We start from the raw sequence: 18,700 nt of genomic DNA, 5'->3' as shown, positions 1-18,700 counted from the left end.
GTGAAAGGACGGCCCGCCTCTTCACGGGATTATTCAGACCCCGGACATTCAGGGTCACTATCTTACAAGTGGTTGGAGGCATGAGTGGTGGTGTAGTAGAAAGCAACAAGGACCCTCCGCAAAAACAGGAGGACAAGAGCGTCATTCAGCCCGTGGTGCAGCAGGGTACCACGCATAGAGCATTGACACAAAAAGCAGACAGTTCCAGGCAAACCATAAGGCAGGCCATCTAACCCGTGGCTCCCCGTCCTCAAGAAACATCCGGCAACCCCTCCTTCCTCTCCCCAGCATCCATGCCAAGCAGAGAGGCAGATCGCCCCGTCGAAGCCATAGCCAAACAGAAGCAAATCAAAAAGCACCAACAATGTCAAAATGACCAGGAACCCCTGCGTGCACTGGACAACCCTCCCTCCCCATCCCAAACCCCCAAACCCCATTTCCCACTCCATCCCCCAACTTCCCTCACCCCCCCCAACTGTTCCCCGTCCGCCCCACCCCCCCTCCCGTTCCCGGCCCCCACCCGCAACTGGGACCAGCTCAACAACTTCAAACACCCCCCTCTCTACCCCCAAAAAAACTTGTAGACCCATTGTCCCAGTCCGGTCCTTGTCGGACAAGCCTGCGGAAAGTCAGGAAAAGTGGACGTCCAGCCCCCTCGCACCCCCCATTCCCCCCATCCCCCCAGACCCTCAAACCTGCAGCTCCACCACAGCGATGTTGATCTCCCCCCGGAGTTCACTTATGCTGTCAGCGCCACCACAGTCGCAGCATCAGCTCCAGCTCTTTCCTGCACTGTTGCGTCCGATTCCGCCTGGGCCGTAGGAGAGTCCGGCCGCGACAAGGAAGTAGGTGATCGCCGGCCGGGGGCAGTCTGCCAACCGTCTCTGGTAACACGGCTCCGGCGCGGAGTGTGAGCTCCGTCCTCAGTGGCTGTGATCCCCAGCACTCCACATGTGTCCTGAAGAGAACGCAGCTGGTGCAAAGTGCCGTTCCACCTGAAAATGAGCCGGAAGGGATGTCCCCAGGAATATTGAGTGCCATGCTCCCTAAGAAAGTCAGTCGCAATTTTAAAAGCTTTGCGTTTTTGCAGAGTAGATGCGGCCAGGTCTTGATATAGAGCTATCCGGTGGCCTCTGAATTCCAGGGAGGGTCTCCTCCTGGCCTCACTCAGTATCCGCTCCTTCAGAGGATAGTCTGGCAGGAAGGCCAAGATGTCAGGAGGAGGCGCTGAATTTCGGCGTTGCGGGCCTACCCTGTGTGCCCTGTCAATCCGAATGGTGAAGTCAGCCGGTTCCCCCAGCACCTCTCTGAACAGCTCCCCGAGGTAAGCCGCCACATCTTCCCCCTCTTCCCGGGACGGCACACCCCGGACGCGGATGTTGTTTCTCCTGGAGCGATTCTCAAGGTCCTCTGTGTGTGACTGCAGGTCAAGGTGCTGTTCCCGGAGTCGGATGACCTCCTGTTGCAACTGTGTAATTTCTTCGTCCCTAGCGTGGCCCGCTTCTTCCACCGTGGACACTCTGTCACCGAGACCGTCCACCTCCCTCCGTATCTCACGGACCTCACCTGCGACCTCTTGCTTGAGCGTCTGAAAATCGTCCCTCAATGAGCTGAAGAGGGACTCTAGGAAGGACCTCGTAACCGGGGGTTCTCCTCCACTCGCTCCCTGGACACCGCTCGAGTGGGGTGGGGATGGGTGACCTCGGTCCTGTCTCGCACTGCTCCGGCTCAGCATCTCTGGCAGTGTGCGATCCCCCTTCCGGGACCCCTTGTTATTCGACATGTTGGCCGCCGAGGAGCTCTCCTGAAAGTCCAACAGCCCAATCCTAGGTGCAACTTCGGAAGCGAGCTGCCGGGCTCCCACCAGTGATCGGTGTCCTCGACGATAGACCACCCCCCCGGGCCTCCAGCTCCAATCCGCCCGGCCCTGCTCTCCTCGCTCGCCGCACAAGCCTCGCGGCCTCGGGCTCGGCGTCACTCACGGCACTGAGGGATCGTCCTCCAAGCTAGGCCACAGCAGGCACTCAGGGGCCACGTGGGGGTTGCAGTGATGTCCGGGCGGACCTTCCCGTCTTCCACGGTCAGGCCCAGAATGCCACCAGGGGTCCTCTTGAGGAAGGGGTCCGTCCCAGTTCTACCCCGGTGGCCAAGTGCAAAGGCGGGAAGAAACACAGGAGCCCAGTTCCCGGGCCCTCGAGGCCTCGAGGGGTGATGGCCGCCACAGTCCTCTCCGTTGTTCCCCAGCTGCCTAACTCACCACAGGGTACTGCTTCTGCCCAGGCGTGCCGCTCCGTGCTCCGCAATGTCTACCAGGGGGCCGAGGGGCCACAGCTGTGCAGCGTCTCTGAGGCCTGGGGCGCAGGCTGAGGCCACGGCCTCGTGCAGCAGGAGGCCCCAAGTCCGGCACCTCTCCTTCCGCACCCCCGCTCCAGCCGGTCCACGCTCCGGTGGGGTGTCGCAAGACCAGGCCGGTCCGCCCGGGACCGGCAGGCAAGGTCCACAGTGCTCGCCGACCTGCTTAGAGGCCGCAAAGTGGTCGAGGCCTAGGGCCAGGCCCAAGCCCCGGCCTCGCGTGAAGACCGACGCCGGCCTGGCGGCGGAGTCTCTATGGCACCTGGCCCGGTGGCCCAGGCCCCCGGCCTCTGCTGCAGTGAGAGGCTCAAGTGTCCGGTGCAGGCGGGCTGGGTCAGCGCTGCTGCAGCAATCACCCGGCCGACGTCTATGGCCGAGCAGGATCCGTTGCTCCCTGTACAGACTATCCAGCGGGCCCCAAGCTGCTCCTCCTCATCAGCCACTGCCAGTTTTCAGGTCCTTCCCTGCAAACCCTCCGGGCAAGCAGTCGTGCTCCAGGCCTTGCCACTCCGCCCCCTGATTGCCAATGTCTCTCTGTGGTGGCCCAGAGGGGCTTCCCCTTTGCTCAGCCCCCAGCCGCGATCTCCACCCTTTGCGGCCGTCTTCCCGAATGTCACCCGGGCGGTCGCGATGGGCCTCCACAGCTTCCGAGGGTCAGGCACTACTTCGGCCGGTAACACTCGGGGGGGTCTCTCCGTCGCTCCCAAGGTGCGGGTGTTGCGCCTCGCCGCGCCCGGCGTCTCCCGTCAGTGAGCCGCTCTCCCAAGGGGCCCCGGTGTCTCCTCTGGGCACCCGCGATGTCCGGTCCCCTGCCGATTCTTGCGCACCGGGGCTGAAGTGCTCCCCGGAGTCCCACCAACCAATTCCGCTGCCTCGGGCTCAAGGCCTGCACCCCTGCCGAGTGCACTGACCTGTGTCCAGCGAGCCCCTCCGTCGGTCCGCCTTCCAGCGGCTCGGGCCTCGCGTCACTCCTCAGCCCAGGCCAAAGCCACAGATTCCGTTTGCCGCCAGTCTGGCCTCCAAGGGGGGGGCGGGTGCCTCTCCGGTGCGGCGCAGTCCTGCACCGGACACCGTCAATCGTCGCCACGGGCCGCCAGTTTAGTCCCGTGCAGCTCCACGCCGGTCCTACCGGACCCTCGTTCCTCCGCCTCCTCGCAGTGCGCTTCGGTGTCCGGACTACGCAACTGCTCCGGCCCCGGACGCCTTCGCCCAGACACCCGGCACCCCAATGTCGGCGTTTCCGTGCACTGTGGGCCTCGGTCACCGGCTGATAGCAATCCGGCCGCTTCCTCCGCTTTCCCCGCTCCCCACAGCAATTCCGGGGGGGAGAATTAGCTTATATTAGGGCTTGGGGCCTGGGTGGACACGGGAGCTCCGGAGAACACGTCCTCCTACCCCGCCATCTTGGCCACGCCCCCCATGGTACTGCTTTAACGTGCAAGCTTCCTCAGTGAAATTTTCATGGTACTGCAGCATGCTGGTAGAAGCACAATACCTCACAGGGATCCTGCTCTGTATGCTGCTGGATTACAATGAAAACCTGCAGCACAAAAAATAATAATTTGTCCATTTCCTTTGGTTTCCACCACAAACAAATGCCAGTGGGGTCAGGTAGTCTCTGCCCTGCCCCCTTATATACAACTTATTGTACACTTTCAAGACTCAGGGACAAAATTTCCATCTTAAGGATTTTTCTGTGGGTTGCAGCCAGCCAACCAGATCATTCGGTACTGCAGGAACGAATTGATGGAGAAGACAAAAAGCTCCCTCTGCCAATCAGAGGGCCCTAATATTTTATTTTACAGTACTACCAGACCACCTATCCAGATAAACCTATCCTTTTAACCCCTTCAAGTCAATCCCCAGCACCCCTTTAAATGCTTTCTCAAAAACTGGTGAACAGGTTTACATCAAATACCAACAAGCATTTACAATGCAATGGTTTCGCCTTTGGAAAAGTTAGAGCTATTGGCATTGCTCATGACATTTCTTTTTTTTTTTTTACTTCTAAATAAATGGCATTGTTGTTTACATTGCAATAGGTCTCACATTTGTTGGAGTTGGAGCTACTGGCATTGTAAATGGCAATGTTTTTTATTCATGCTTTGTTAGCAGTGGAGTGATATTTTTTTTTAAGTGCCCACTATACCATATTATAAGCTTTTATAGCAACTATACAGTAAAGCTATAGCTATTTTAACGTAAAAGGGTGTAAATGGATGAATACAAATACCAAAAAGAATCTTAAACTGTATGGTGGAATGTATAGCAGGTGACAGACTACCGATCACAACATCCGTACTTTAAGTAATTGTGGAAACCATATGTAATAAAAAAATCGGTAGTATGGGGTGTCAATGACGCTTATGCAAATGATGCTCAGCTGGTGAAGTGGTCAGCTCTGTTTGCAGATGCAAAGTGGTGAAAGGTGAAGTATTCAGCTCTGTCTGCAGGCACAAAGGGATGAATGGTGAATTGGTCACTCTTCAGCTGTGAACATGCTCTTTACTGTTGCTCATGGGCATCAAGAGAATCTGCCAGGTCTGAGTCATTTCAGACACCTAATGTGAGGGCTGGGGTTTGTAAATGCACCTACATTAAACACCACTAAGAGATGAAGCGATTTCTGTGACATCACGTGATTTTTCTCCAAAATGTTTTTTTCACTTTCACTTTTTGGGTTTTCCGGGATGCTCTGGCATAAGATTCCCGGTTCCACCATGATTCGTTTTGTACAATAAGAAAACACAATAACTAAAAATACTCTCAAACTACGGTTTAACAGAGACACCTTTTTCTGTGTAAAAAGCACCTCACCATGGACCAAGCAGGGGCACGTGCCCCTAATCCACAGCAGGATTGAGACACTTCTCTGACAGGAGTTGTGCCAACCCACCTGCAGCCAACGCCATGGGTCACAGGAACATGAGATAGAGAGAAGGGGAGGAGATAGAGAGAAGGGGAGGAGAGAGAGAGGGGGGGAGAGTGAGAAGGGGGGATGAGAGAGAGAAGGGGGGATGAGAGAGAGAAGGGGGGAGAGAGAGAGAGAAGGGGGGAGAGAGAGAGAGAAGGGGGGAGAGAGAGAGAGAAGGGGGGGTACATGGAGAGAGAAATGGGAAATAGGAGAGAGAAATGGGTGACAGAGAGAGAAATGGGGGACAGAGAGAGAAATGGGGGACAGAGAGAGAAATGGGGGACAGAGAGAGAAATGGGTGACAGAGAGAGAAATGGGGGACAGAGAGAGAAATGGGGGACAGAGAGAGAAATGGGGGACAGAGAGAGAACGGGGGGAAGAGTCTGGAAGGGTGAAACGAAAGGGAGAGAAGGCAATAGTTCGGGGGGTACAGGAAAGGGGCAGGAGGTGGACAGGCAATATACATTTTAAAAACAAGCGGTAGATTTGGAAGAGGAAAGCAAAAGAAAGATAGGGCGAGTACAATGTATCAATGGAGGATGTGAGAGGATGGGAGGGAGAAAGGAAAGGAAGGGGCATACTAAGTGGAGAGGGGTGTGTGAGGACAACGGTGAGCGGGCAGGAGGGACGGCGAATGGAGGAGGTTGAGCTGGTCAGGGTGCGAGGAGAAGAACGAGAGGGAAAGGCAGAGCGAGGAACCAACGAGGAAATAGAGGGGAAACGTGAGAGGGGACGGCTGGGGCATAGGGGAGAGTGAGGGCAGAAGAGAGCCACCCACACACACACACACCCAGAGCCCCCCCCCCCCCACACACACACACACACAGAGCAGTTACATACACACACACTCTGGAGCAGTCACACACACACACACACACACTGGAGCAGTCACACACACACACACACACTCTGGAGCAGTCACACACACACACACACACTCTGGAGCAGTCACACACACACACTTGAGCAGTCACACACACACACTGGAGCAGTCACATACACACACACACTCTGGGGCAGTCACATACACACACACTCTGAGGCAGTCACATACACACACACCCTGGGGCAGTCACACACACACACACACACACACACACTCTGGAGCAGTCACACACACACACACACCCTGGAGCAGTCACACATGCGCACACACACACCCTGGAGCAGTCACACACGCACGCACACACCCTGGAGCAGTCACACACGCACACACACACTGGAGCAGTGACATACACATACTGGAGCAGTCACACACACACACACACACACACACACTGGAGCAGTCACATACACACACACACACACTGGAGCAGTCACATACACACACACTCTGGAGCAGTCACATACACACACACCCTGGAGCCCCGGTGTGTCTAAGACGACAACGTACGTTTATCAAGCATCTCAACAAAGCATCAAGGGAACCCTGTTTTGCAAGACTATTTCACCTCAGTTATCATACCACAAATGAGCGGTTTTAAAAAAGAGACCATATTCCATATTCCATATTTTTAATTGTACACCATGCACCCATAATGACATTTATCCCATATTCAGGTTTAACCATGCTCATTCTTGCGCCTCAAGTTCCTGCTGAATGACTTGTGCAGAGGTGGTCATGGTGCAGTCAATGAGGAGAAAGGTCACAGTTCAAACCCTCTAATCAATACCACTGTCGAGAAGGCTGCACAGATTTACCAGCCCTGGATTTAAAGGTATCCTGGCAACAGCATCACCCCACGCCTGGGCGCTGACACAGCAGTGACGGATTCACAGGGAGAGGACCCCCGAGCGGTCACGAACTATCCCCGCGCGTGCCGAGCAAGAGGGCGGCGCACATGTTGACAAAGACAAAAGAAGCCTTGGCAAAGCCAGAATGTTTGGTTTGCATTTTGAGTGCCGGCTAAAACATTAAGAGCGCCTGATGCACAGGAAAAAACGAACTAACCGATTTTTATATACGATGCATCTACGGAATATGTACTTTAATGTGCCATGATTTCAGAGTTCTTTTGAGATATAAAATATTCCTTCATGCGCTGCAATGCAATCATTCCATAGCAGGCTGAATACTATACAAATAAGAAAATAACATGGGGTGAGAGAAATACTGTTCAGGGCAGAGCAAACACCAGCACTATGTGTGTATGTATGTATTAAAGAATTGGTAAACATCGGTCTTCAGATAGCTGCTGTCATGACAAACCTAAAGATAATAGCAACTGGTGGGAGTGCTGCCTGCTTGGGAGAGTCCCAGGTGGCCTCATCTGTGGAAAAAAAGTCCTCTGCCTGGATGCTTGTAAAAATAAGCCTGATGTTTCTCAAAGCGACAAACCAAAATACCTTCTTCCTACTGAGTAACCAGTCCCACATTGCAGGCGAGATCTCCCACCAAAGACGGAGGAGAGACAACCAGCGGAAGGCCAAGCACCGGACCAGCCTCGTGTTGGCTCGTGAGGGCTTTGTTCAACAGGTTTACTATGAGTCATGAGGCGAACACCCCAAGTGCAGTCCTGCGGTGTAAGCGGATGTGACCAGCTCCACCGCGGGAAACAGCACACCGACACACAGCTAGTCACACAACACATTGAACACCCGAACTTGACTTAATAATACAAAGTAGTGCTGAAGGTTGGCTTGGAGCACTGCTCGCTGTAGGAGCGGTTCTGGAGAATTCGGATTGTCCAATTGGACCTCTTCATTAGTTGCTACTCCAGAGCACGTGAGCTCTAAGGAGCTGAAAAACGTTGATAAAGTTAGGAATGCCACTGGTTGCAACCACAACCTCATTCTATACAAATGACCCATACATATCGATTCACCTAATGACCAACACCCCGGACACCATTTATGAGCCAGCTAACTCATTCACATTCAGTGCCCCCCCATGGCTCCGTGGTTCGCAGACATACCGTCGGAAACATGTCTCCGGTGGCCGGAGGGCAGTGGCGTGGAAAGTTGCAGCATAGCGCTGGCGGTACACGGACGGACGGGGGGGGGTGGGGGGGGGGGCGCAAACGGACAGCGGGAGCGGGAACGGCGCAAGAAAAATAAAACAGCACTCACTGTGGTGTTTCCAAAATAAAGTATGCACTCACCTGGAGAGGGAGGCGGGGATCTGCTGTAGGAGGGGAGGGGGAGAGCGGAGGCCGTGTTACAACGGCATCGGGACCGGCTGCGGCTCGGGAGGCGGGGATCTGCTGTGGGAGGGGAGAGGGAGGCGGGGATCTGCAGTGGGAGGGGAGAGGGAGGCGGGGAGAGCGGATCGGGATCAGCTGCGGCTCGGGAGGCGGGGATCTGCAGTGGGAGGGGAGAGGGAGGCGGGGAGAGCGGATCGGGATCAGCTGCGGCTCGGGAGGCGGGATCTGCTGTGGGAGGGGAGGGGGAGGCGGGGATCTGCTGTGGGAGGGAAGGGGGAGAGCGGAGGCCGTGCAGATTCGGGGGCGTTCCCGGCTTTTGGCTGACGTAGCCAAAAGCCAAAAATTCTCGGGAACGCCCCCGAATCTGGTCCGGCCATGACGGACGCCTCTCTGTTCCAATGGCTAGCCTCCATTTATGGAGCTAGCCAATGAAACAGAGGGCGGGACTAAGAGTACACTGTAAGACACATAAGATTTCTCTGGGGGCGGAGCTAAAAGCTCCGTTCCCCAGTCGAAACCTAAAAAGTAATCTTTCTGAGTAAAGTTCAGATTTGTTTGCCAAATTTGGTGTGATTCTGTTCAGCTATTTCTTTGTATTGGAGAGCAGATTCTCCAATGGAAATTTAAGTTATGAGACTCCTCCTGTTTCTTGGCCCCTGTTTAACAGATTGGCACAAAACTTCAGATGAATGAGTGGAGGTGGAATAACTGTTTTGGGGGAACGTTTCATGCAGATTGTTCAAATGGTACCAAAGTAATTAGCAAAGCAAAAAAAATTTCCTCCTATGAACACTCTAACATAACTACAGATACACAGTTGCAACCGCCACTATGTAACACACACACAAATATATATATAGGGATTTGCTTGCAACAAAAACGCCCATAAATTAAGTGAAGCACACCGAGGACTACTTGGTAACAGCCCCTGATGACGGGGGTGGAGTCCCCCAGAAACGCGTCGGGCGAATTACTCATTGCACGTGGGGAAGCGCGCTGAGACGATGTAGCCCGGAGTGGAGAGCCCTGCAGTGTTGCCTCTCAAGCCACAGGCAATTGGTACAACATTTTCACGCGGCTGCCTGGCCGCGGAGAGAGCACCATCGCTTGCCACTGTGAAACGAGGAGTGGCAGGATGAAGCTTCACAACCAAACTATTTGGGAGTAAAGAAGCGCAGGACTCGTCATGGTATATCAGCGCGCCAAAGCACGAAAAGCAAGCCTACTCAAGGTTTCTAATTGACATTTTATTGATCCAAGATAAACGAGGTGCATTCTTCACTATGGACTACAAATCCCATAACTCTATCTGGCTACATGTGTGCCTAGGGATTTGCTTGCAACAAAAACGCCCATAAATTAAGTGAAGCACACCGAGGACTACTTGGTAACAGCCCCTGATGACGGGGGTGGAGTCCCCCAGAAACGCGTCGGGCGAATTACTCATTGCACGTGGGGAAGCGCGCTGAGACGATGTAGCCCGGAGTGGAGAGCCCTGCAGTGTTGCCTCTCAAGCCACAGGCAATTGGTACAACATTTTCACGCGGCTGCCTGGCCGCGGAGAGAGCACCATCGCTTGCCACTGTGAAACGAGGAGTGGCAGGATGAAGCTTCACAACCAAACTATTTGGGAGTAAAGAAGCGCAGGACTCGTCATGGTATATCAGCGCGCCAAAGCACGAAAAGCAAGCCTACTCAAGGTTTCTAATTGACATTTTATTGATCCAAGATAAACGAGGTGCATTCTTCACTATGGACTACAAATCCCATAACTCTATCTGGCTACATGTGTGCCTAGGGATTTGCTTGCAACAAAAACGCCCATAAATTAAGTGAAGCACACCGAGGACTACTTGGTAACAGCCCCTGATGACGGGGGTGGAGTCCCCCAGAAACGCGTCGGGCGAATTACTCATTGCACGTGGGGAAGCGCGCTGAGACGATGTAGCCCGGAGTGGAGAGCCCTGCAGTGTTGCCTCTCAAGCCACAGGCAATTGGTACAACATTTTCACGCGGCTGCCTGGCCGCGGAGAGAGCACCATCGCTTGCCACTGTGAAACGAGGAGTGGCAGGATGAAGCTTCACAACCAAACTATTTGGGAGTAAAGAAGCGCAGGACTCGTCATGGTATATCAGCGCGCCAAAGCACGAAAAGCAAGCCTACTCAAGGTTTCTAATTGACATTTTATTGATCCAAGATAAACGAGGTGCATTCTTCACTATGGACTACAAATCCCATAACTCTATCTGGCTACATGTGTGCCTAGGGATTTGCTTGCAACAAAAACGCCCATAAATTAAGTGAAGCACACCGAGGACTACTTGGTAACAGCCCCTGATGACGGGGGTGGAGTCCCCCAGAAACGCGTCGGGCGAATTACTCATTGCACGTGGGGAAGCGCGCTGAGACGATGTAGCCCGGAGTGGAGAGCCCTGCAGTGTTGCCTCTCAAGCCACAGGCAATTGGTACAACATTTTCACGCGGCTGCCTGGCCGCGGAGAGAGCACCATCGCTTGCCACTGTGAAACGAGGAGTGGCAGGATGAAGCTTCACAACCAAACTATTTGGGAGTAAAGAAGCGCAGGACTCGTCATGGTATATCAGCGCGCCAAAGCACGAAAAGCAAGCCTACTCAAGGTTTCTAATTGACATTTTATTGATCCAAGATAAACGAGGTGCATTCTTCACTATGGACTACAAATCCCATAACTCTATCTGGCTACATGTGTGCCTAGGGATTTGCTTGCAACAAAAACGCCCATAAATTAAGTGAAGCACACCGAGGACTACTTGGTAACAGCCCCTGATGACGGGGGTGGAGTCCCCCAGAAACGCGTCGGGCGAATTACTCATTGCACGTGGGGAAGCGCGCTGAGACGATGTAGCCCGGAGTGGAGAGCCCTGCAGTGTTGCCTCTCAAGCCACAGGCAATTGGTACAACATTTTCACGCGGCTGCCTGGCCGCGGAGAGAGCACCATCGCTTGCCACTGTGAAACGAGGAGTGGCAGGATGAAGCTTCACAACCAAACTATTTGGGAGTAAAGAAGCGCAGGACTCGTCATGGTATATCAGCGCGCCAAAGCACGAAAAGCAAGCCTACTCAAGGTTTCTAATTGACATTTTATTGATCCAAGATAAACGAGGTGCATTCTTCACTATGGACTACAAATCCCATAACTCTATCTGGCTACATGTGTGCCTAGGGATTTGCTTGCAACAAAAACGCCCATAAATTAAGTGAAGCACACCGAGGACTACTTGGTAACAGCCCCTGATGACGGGGGTGGAGTCCCCCAGAAACGCGTCGGGCGAATTACTCATTGCACGTGGGGAAGCGCGCTGAGACGATGTAGCCCGGAGTGGAGAGCCCTGCAGTGTTGCCTCTCAAGCCACAGGCAATTGGTACAACATATATATATATATATATATATATATATATATATATATATATATATATATATATATATATATATATATATATATGTAGAAGCTCCACAAACGCCACTTCCAGAACTACACAAGAACGGCGAGGCAGGCAGAGAAGGAGACGGACCACGAAATTCACAGGTTCTTGGCTTTATTGCAGTTGGTACAACAGGAGGGCAATACGCGTTTCGGGCTTCAAGAGCCCTTGTTCACATGCAAAGAACTAGCGCAGCAGCATTTTTGTTTTTAAATGTTTTTAGGTGAGTGACATAAGCTCCGCCCTTCCAACGGTCATATGATTATAGACATAGAAAAAATCTTGTATAAATACCCATTCTTCGTGCAAATACGCAAAATAGGTTTAAACACACATTTTACACATGCCAGTTAAATACTTAACCATAGCAAATTGACATTTCATCATTGAAAATCTTTTTATGAAAATGTCACTAAAAGCAGTTATCTTAAAAAATATGACTGGATAAATCCATATAATGCAAAATTTCTAAGTCTATAGTAAAAAATATATTTAAATGTTATTGGAATAGGCTGAAGATAAAGTGCAAATAACAGTGCTGAACTAGAACAGTGTCTAACTGTACATAAAGTGCCAACACACGTGCTACAAGGAATAACCACAATATAAAATATTGTAAAAACATGATAAAAAAAGACAACCTTATATATATATATATATCTATATATATATATATAGATATATATATATATATATATATATATATACATATATATGTCCAAAACTTCCTTTCCCAGTTAAAAAAGATGAGGGGACGCGGCAGGGCTTCACGGGATTCTTCTATGGTGTACGGCATGACGCGTTTCAGCGGTAGCCTCATCAGATGCCTCCGTTGTTGTACTCCCAAGGTTGTCTTTTCTTATTTTATTCGTTATGCCCCTCCTCTGAAGTAGTGAGGGGCTCACCTGCACCGCATCTCGTACCTGAGCGCTCCTCCCAGTTCATGGTTAAGGACTGCATGCTCCAGCATGCAATTGGATCTCAGCATGGAGGAGTGCTCACTACACAGCCGGAGTGTTTTCTATTCTCAAGGTGAGAGGCTGAGTTTAGAGGGCGGTCAGCTTGTGATAGTAGAACTGTTTCAAGTGATTGTAGATTCCTGCCCCTACGTTAAAGTAACGTGATCTCTCCGTGTGTGTCACGGACTGTCAACTGGCAGCAACGCCTTCGCTTCCGTCGGGTGCGGGGTGGTCTGGGTTACGCCAATGAACCCTAAACACTACTGGAAGACCACTTAAGGAAGGCTCCCCTCTGCGTGTCATTGGTCTCACGCTATTATGTCCAAAACTTCCTTTCCCAGTTAGAAAAAGATGAGGGGACGCGGCAGGGCTTCACGGGATTCTTCAATGGTGTATAGCATGATGCGTTTCGGCGGTAGCCTCATCAGATGCCTTCGTTGTTGTACTCTCAAGGTTGTCTTTTCTTATTTTATTCGTTATGCCCCTCCTCTGAAGTAGTGAGGGGCTCGCCTGCACCGCATCTCGTACCTGAGCGCTCCTCCCTGTTCATGGTTAAGGACTACATGCTCCAGCATGCAATTGGTTCTCAGCATGGAGGAGTGCTCACTACACACCCGGAGTGTTTTCTATTCTCAAGGTGAGAGGCTGAGTTTAGAGGGCGGTCAGCTTGTGATAGTAGAACTGTTTCAAGTGATTGTAGATTCCTGCCCCTGCGCTTCCAGCCTCGCAGTACCTCCGTTGGCTCGGCTTGGAGACACAGTTAAAGTAACGTGTTCTCTCCGTGTGCGTCACAGACTGTCAACTGGCAGCAACGCCTTCGCTTCCGTCGGGTGCGGGTGGTCTGGGTTACGCCAATGAACCCTAACTGGAAGACCACTTAAGGAAGGCTCCCCTCTGCATGTCATTGGTCTCACGCTATTATGTCCAAAACTTCCTTTCCCAGTTAGAAAAAGATGAGGGGACGCGGCAGGGCTTCACAGGATTCTTCTATGGTGTACGACATGATGCGTTTCGGCGGTAGCCTCATCAGATGCCTCCGTTGTTGTACTCTCAAGGTTGTCTTTTCTTATTTTAATCGTTATGCCCCTCCTCTGAAGTAGTGAGGGGCTCACCTGCACCGCATCTCATACCTGAGCGCTCCTCCCAGTTCATGGTTGAGGACTGCATGCTCCAGCATGCAATTGGTTCTCAGCATGGAGGAGTGCTCACTACACAGCCGGAGTGTTTTCTATTCTCAAGGTGAGAGGCTGAGTTTAGAGGGCGGTCAGCTTGTGATAGTAGAACTGTTTCAAGTGATTGTAGATTCCTGCCCCTGCACTTTCAGCCTCGCAGTACCTCCGTTGGCTCGGCTTGGAGACATCATTAAAGTAACGTGTTCTATCCATGTGTGTTACGGACTGTCAACTGGCAGCAACACCTTCGCTTCCGCTACACACACACATATGTATGTGCAGATATATATCTATATATCTATATATATAACTATATACATACATATATATTGGTAAGATGTCATATCACTTTAAATTGTAATACTGTCTATTTATAGTTAGGTCACAGTTTCCACAATAAGAGTGTTTTTTTTGTTTTGCTTGTAACTTTGCAACCGTTTTGACGAATCTGCAGAAAACATTACAAAAAAAGTTCATCCACCTCAGCTACTTTGAAAGTTTTAGCTAATCTGTACAGAGGGCTCCAAGAAATAAATTAGGCCCCAAAAGTGCAATTTCCTATAGGAAATGCTGCTCTCTGATACAGAAAGAACGCCAGAACAGAAGTACATCAAACTTAGCAGACCCGTAGAACTTTAATCAGAAAGTATGGTTTTTGTGATAATGTGTAAACCTAATCTGCCATTGTCAATCAATCAAGCATTTGTATAGCGCGCTACTCACCCAGAGGGTCTCAAGGCGCTTGTGGAGGGGGGGCCTGCTACTGCTCGAACAGCCAGGTCTTGAGTTGCTTCCTGAAGGCGAGGTGGTCTTGGGTCAGGCGGAGGTGGGTGGGGAGGGAGTTCCACGTCATGGCGGCCAGGTAGGAGAAGGATCTTCGTCCCCTTGTGGCTCTTCGGATGCGGGGGACGGCGGCGAGGGCGTGGCTGGTCGATTGAAGCTGCCGGGTGGGAGTGTAGAAGTTGAGGCGGTCGTTGGGGTATCTTGGTCCTTGGTTGTGGAGAGCTTTGTGTGCGTGGGTGAGGAGTCGGAACGTGATTCTTTTGTTGCCGGGGAGCCAGTGCAGGTTTCTTAGGTGTGCGCAGATGTGGCTGCGTCGGGGGATGTCCAGGATGAGTCGTGCTGAGGCGTTCTGAATCCGCTGAAGTCTTTTCTGGAGTTTGGCAGTGGTTCCGGCGTAGAGGGAGTTGCCGTAGTCCAGTCGGCTGGTGATGAGGGCCTGGGTGACCGTCTTCCTGGTTTCGGTGGGGATCCACCGGAAGATCTTCCGTAGCATGCGTAGGATGTTGAAGCATGACGAGGAGACGGCATTGACTTGTCTGGTCATGGAGAGGGAGGAGTCCAGGATGAAGCCCAGGTTGCGTGCGTGGTCCGTTGGTTTGGGTGCGCTGCCCAGGGCAGGGGGCCACCAGGAGTCGTCCCAGGCGGATGGCGACGATCCCAGGATGAGGACTTCCGTCTTATCTGAATTCAGTTTCAGGCGGCTGTTCCTCATCCACTCGGCTATGTCTTTCATCCCTTCGTGAAGGTTGGTTCTGGCGCTGGCGGGGTCGTTGGTGAGGGAAAGGATCAACTGGGTGTCGACGGCGAAGGAGATGATGTTGAGGTTGTGTTGGCGTGCGATGGCCGCATGGGGGCTCATGTAGATGTTGAACAGCATGGGGCTGAGTGAAGATCATTGTGGTACGCTGCAGATGACTTCGGTGGCTTCTGATCTGAACGGGGGGAGGCGGACTCTCTGTGTCCTTCCGGCGAGGAAGGAGACAATCCATTCCAGTGCCTTCTCTTGGATTCCGACGTTGCTGAGGTGTTGCAATAGGGTGCGGTGGCAGACAGTGTTGAACGCCGCAGAGAGGTCCAGGAGGATGAGGGCCGCTGTTTCGCAGTTGTCGAGTCAGTGGCTGCGATGAGGGCGGTCTCAGTACTGTGGTTCGCCCAGAAGCCGGACTGCGAGGGGTCGAGGGATCCATTCGTCTCGAGGAAGGCGGCCAGCTGTCTGTTGACGGTCTTCTCGATGACTTTGGCAGGAAACGGGAGCAGCGAGATGGGGCAGTAGTTCTTGAGGTCGGTGGGGTCGGCTGATGGTTTCTTTAGGAGGGCGCTGGGATCGGCATGCTTTCAGCTCTCCGGGAAGGTTGCGGTGTCGAAGGAGGCGTTGATGATGTCCCGGAGATGGGGTGCGGTGACGGAGTCGGCCTTGTTGAAGATGTGATGAGAGCAGGGGTCGGTTGGAGATCCGGAGTCGATGGAGTTCATCGTGCGTATGGTCTCTTCGGTGTTGATCGGGGTCCAGGCGCAGAGGGTGGTGGTGGGGGGCGCCTGTGCGGTCGTAGGGTGCGTCGGCTGTGTGCTGAAGCTGTTGTGTATGTCTGCGATCTTGTTGTGGAAGTACGAGGCGAGTGAGTTGCAGAGGTCTTGCGATGGGGTGATGTCGTTGTTTCCGGCGCTGGGGTTGGAGAGCTCTTTGACGATGTTGAAGAGTTCCTTGCTGTTGTGGGCGTTGTTGTCCAGTCGTTCCTTGAATGCTGTTTTCTTGGTGGTGTGGATCAGGTGGTGGTGTTTTCGAGTGGCGAGCTTGAGGGTGGTCATGTTGTCTGGTGTCGGGTCTCTGCGCCAGGCTTTCTCGAGGGCTCGGCAGTACTTCTTGGAGCTCTTGAGTTCGTCGGTGAACCAGGAAGCTTTCTTTCCGCCGGGTCTGCTGGGAGGGGTCCTCAGTGGGGCGAGGTCGTCTGCGCAGTTGTTGATCCACCTCGAGAGGTTGATGGTGGCATGGTTGGGGTTTGCTGCGGTGGCGGGAGGGTTCTGTAGTAGGGGATCTCTGTTATAGTCATAATCTAGTGAATAGTCCCGCCCATGTGCGTGGACCCCGGAGCAATCAAAAATAATCTCTAAAGTGTCGAAAAAATGCAGAACTGCACAGACACTTAAGAGAGAATTTAAAGACATATAATGCAGCCTATAAAAGGCTACACTGTCCCGTACTTCAGCTAGAAATTCCACCAAAAGTCCACAAAACAGCAAAGCCTGTCCAGATTTCCTTTGTCTTCAGTACAAACCCCTCTGGAAGATAGAGAGGAAGGCATGGACAGACAAGCCCCATAGGCTGCCATTATGTGGCTCAGAATAGGATACTGTGCCTTTAAGAGAACTTTCCAGAACTTCACAGTATCCCAGAATGCCTTGCAGGTCTCTCTTACTTTCAGTTCTTTTTGAAGGCGTAACACGCCCGACCTGTAGCATTCTTTACATGAACATATCTCCACCGGGGAGGAGGGCGGGCGCTTATGACGATAACAGAGATACCCCTACTACAGAACTGGAGTTACAGAAAAGAAACTACTCCTTCTGTAGTAGGGGATCTCTGTGTATAGTCATAATCTAGTGAATAGAATGGCAAGCCCATCCCCACACCAAAGCGGTGGTGGAGAAAAGAAACCAACACCACTATTGTGCGAACAAATTCCGCAGCGAAGCCTGTCCAACCTGAGCATCTGCTCTGGCATCAGCGTCCAGACAGTAATGCTTAGCAAAGGTATGAACTGACTTCCAAGTGGCGGCCTTGCAAATTTCTGCAATCGCCACATTACGGAGCAAGGCTGTCGTGGCAGCTTTGCCCCTGGTGGAATGAGCCTTAGGCTTACCCCCTAAGGTCTTATTAGCTTTCTGGTAACATAGTTATATGCAGGACACAATCCACCTAGAAATGGACTGCTTAGAGGTCGCAAGACCCGTCCTGACCGATCCGTAATTGATAAACAATTGGTCTGACCTACGAATATCTTTAGTCTTATCCAGATAAAATTTCAACACCCTCCGAACATCCAGGGAATGTAAGGACCTTTCCGCTGGAGATGAAGGATTCTGAAAAAACTTAGGCAAAGTTATAGTTTGGTTGACATGAAAGTCAGAAATAACCTTGGGAAGAAATTTAGGGTGAGTACGCATAACAACCTTAGCAGCATGAAATACAGTATAAGGTTCATTACAACACAACGCCTGAATTTCACTCACCCTGCGGGCCGATGTAATGGCCACGAGGAACCCCCGCCTTCCAGGACAGGTGCTGCAACGAAGCCTTATGAATAGGTTCAAAAGGCTCCTTCATCAAACTGGACAGCACCACATTCAATTCCCATGAAGGCGAAGGAAGCCTGACAGGAGGGAACACTTTCTTCAAGCGTTCCAAGAAGTCTTTGATCACAGGGATCTGAAAGAAGGAAGTCTGTGAAGGGCTTTTCCTGTAGGCAGTCAATGCAGCGAGATGAACCCTAATAGAGTGAACATTAAGGCCAGATCGCGCTAAATGTAGAAGGTAGGGAAGGATGACATCTTCCTTGCACGTCGTAGGATCACAGTTCACAGCTCCACGGCGTGTCTGTGGAAAGAGCGGGTGTTGAGCAGGATGCACTTGAGGTGGTTGCTGCTGGATGTCGGCTTGGCGGGTGTAGTGCAGGTCCGGATGCCGGAGAACTTGCAGGAGTGGCAGGTGAAGGGTCCGTGGGTGCGTCTCGGGTGGCTCGGTAGCAGGCAGGGTTCCGGCCTGCGTTGAGTGCGTAGAGGGTGGCGGCGTCGTAGGTCCGTCAGGTAGTCTTGCATCGGCGGGGCCAGGGGTCCTAGCACTGGGCGCAGTCCAGGCGCGGACGGGCGCAGACGGGCTTGCCTTTGGCGCGTCTACGGCGCATAATCGGCGCTCCC

The sequence above is a fragment of the Lissotriton vulgaris genome, chromosome 9 (assembly GCF_964263255.1).
Source record: "Lissotriton vulgaris chromosome 9, aLisVul1.2, whole genome shotgun sequence".
Lineage (NCBI taxonomy): Eukaryota > Metazoa > Chordata > Amphibia > Caudata > Salamandridae > Lissotriton > Lissotriton vulgaris.
The sequence above is the reverse complement of the archived record's forward strand: the minus strand, read 5'-3'. Positions refer to the sequence as shown.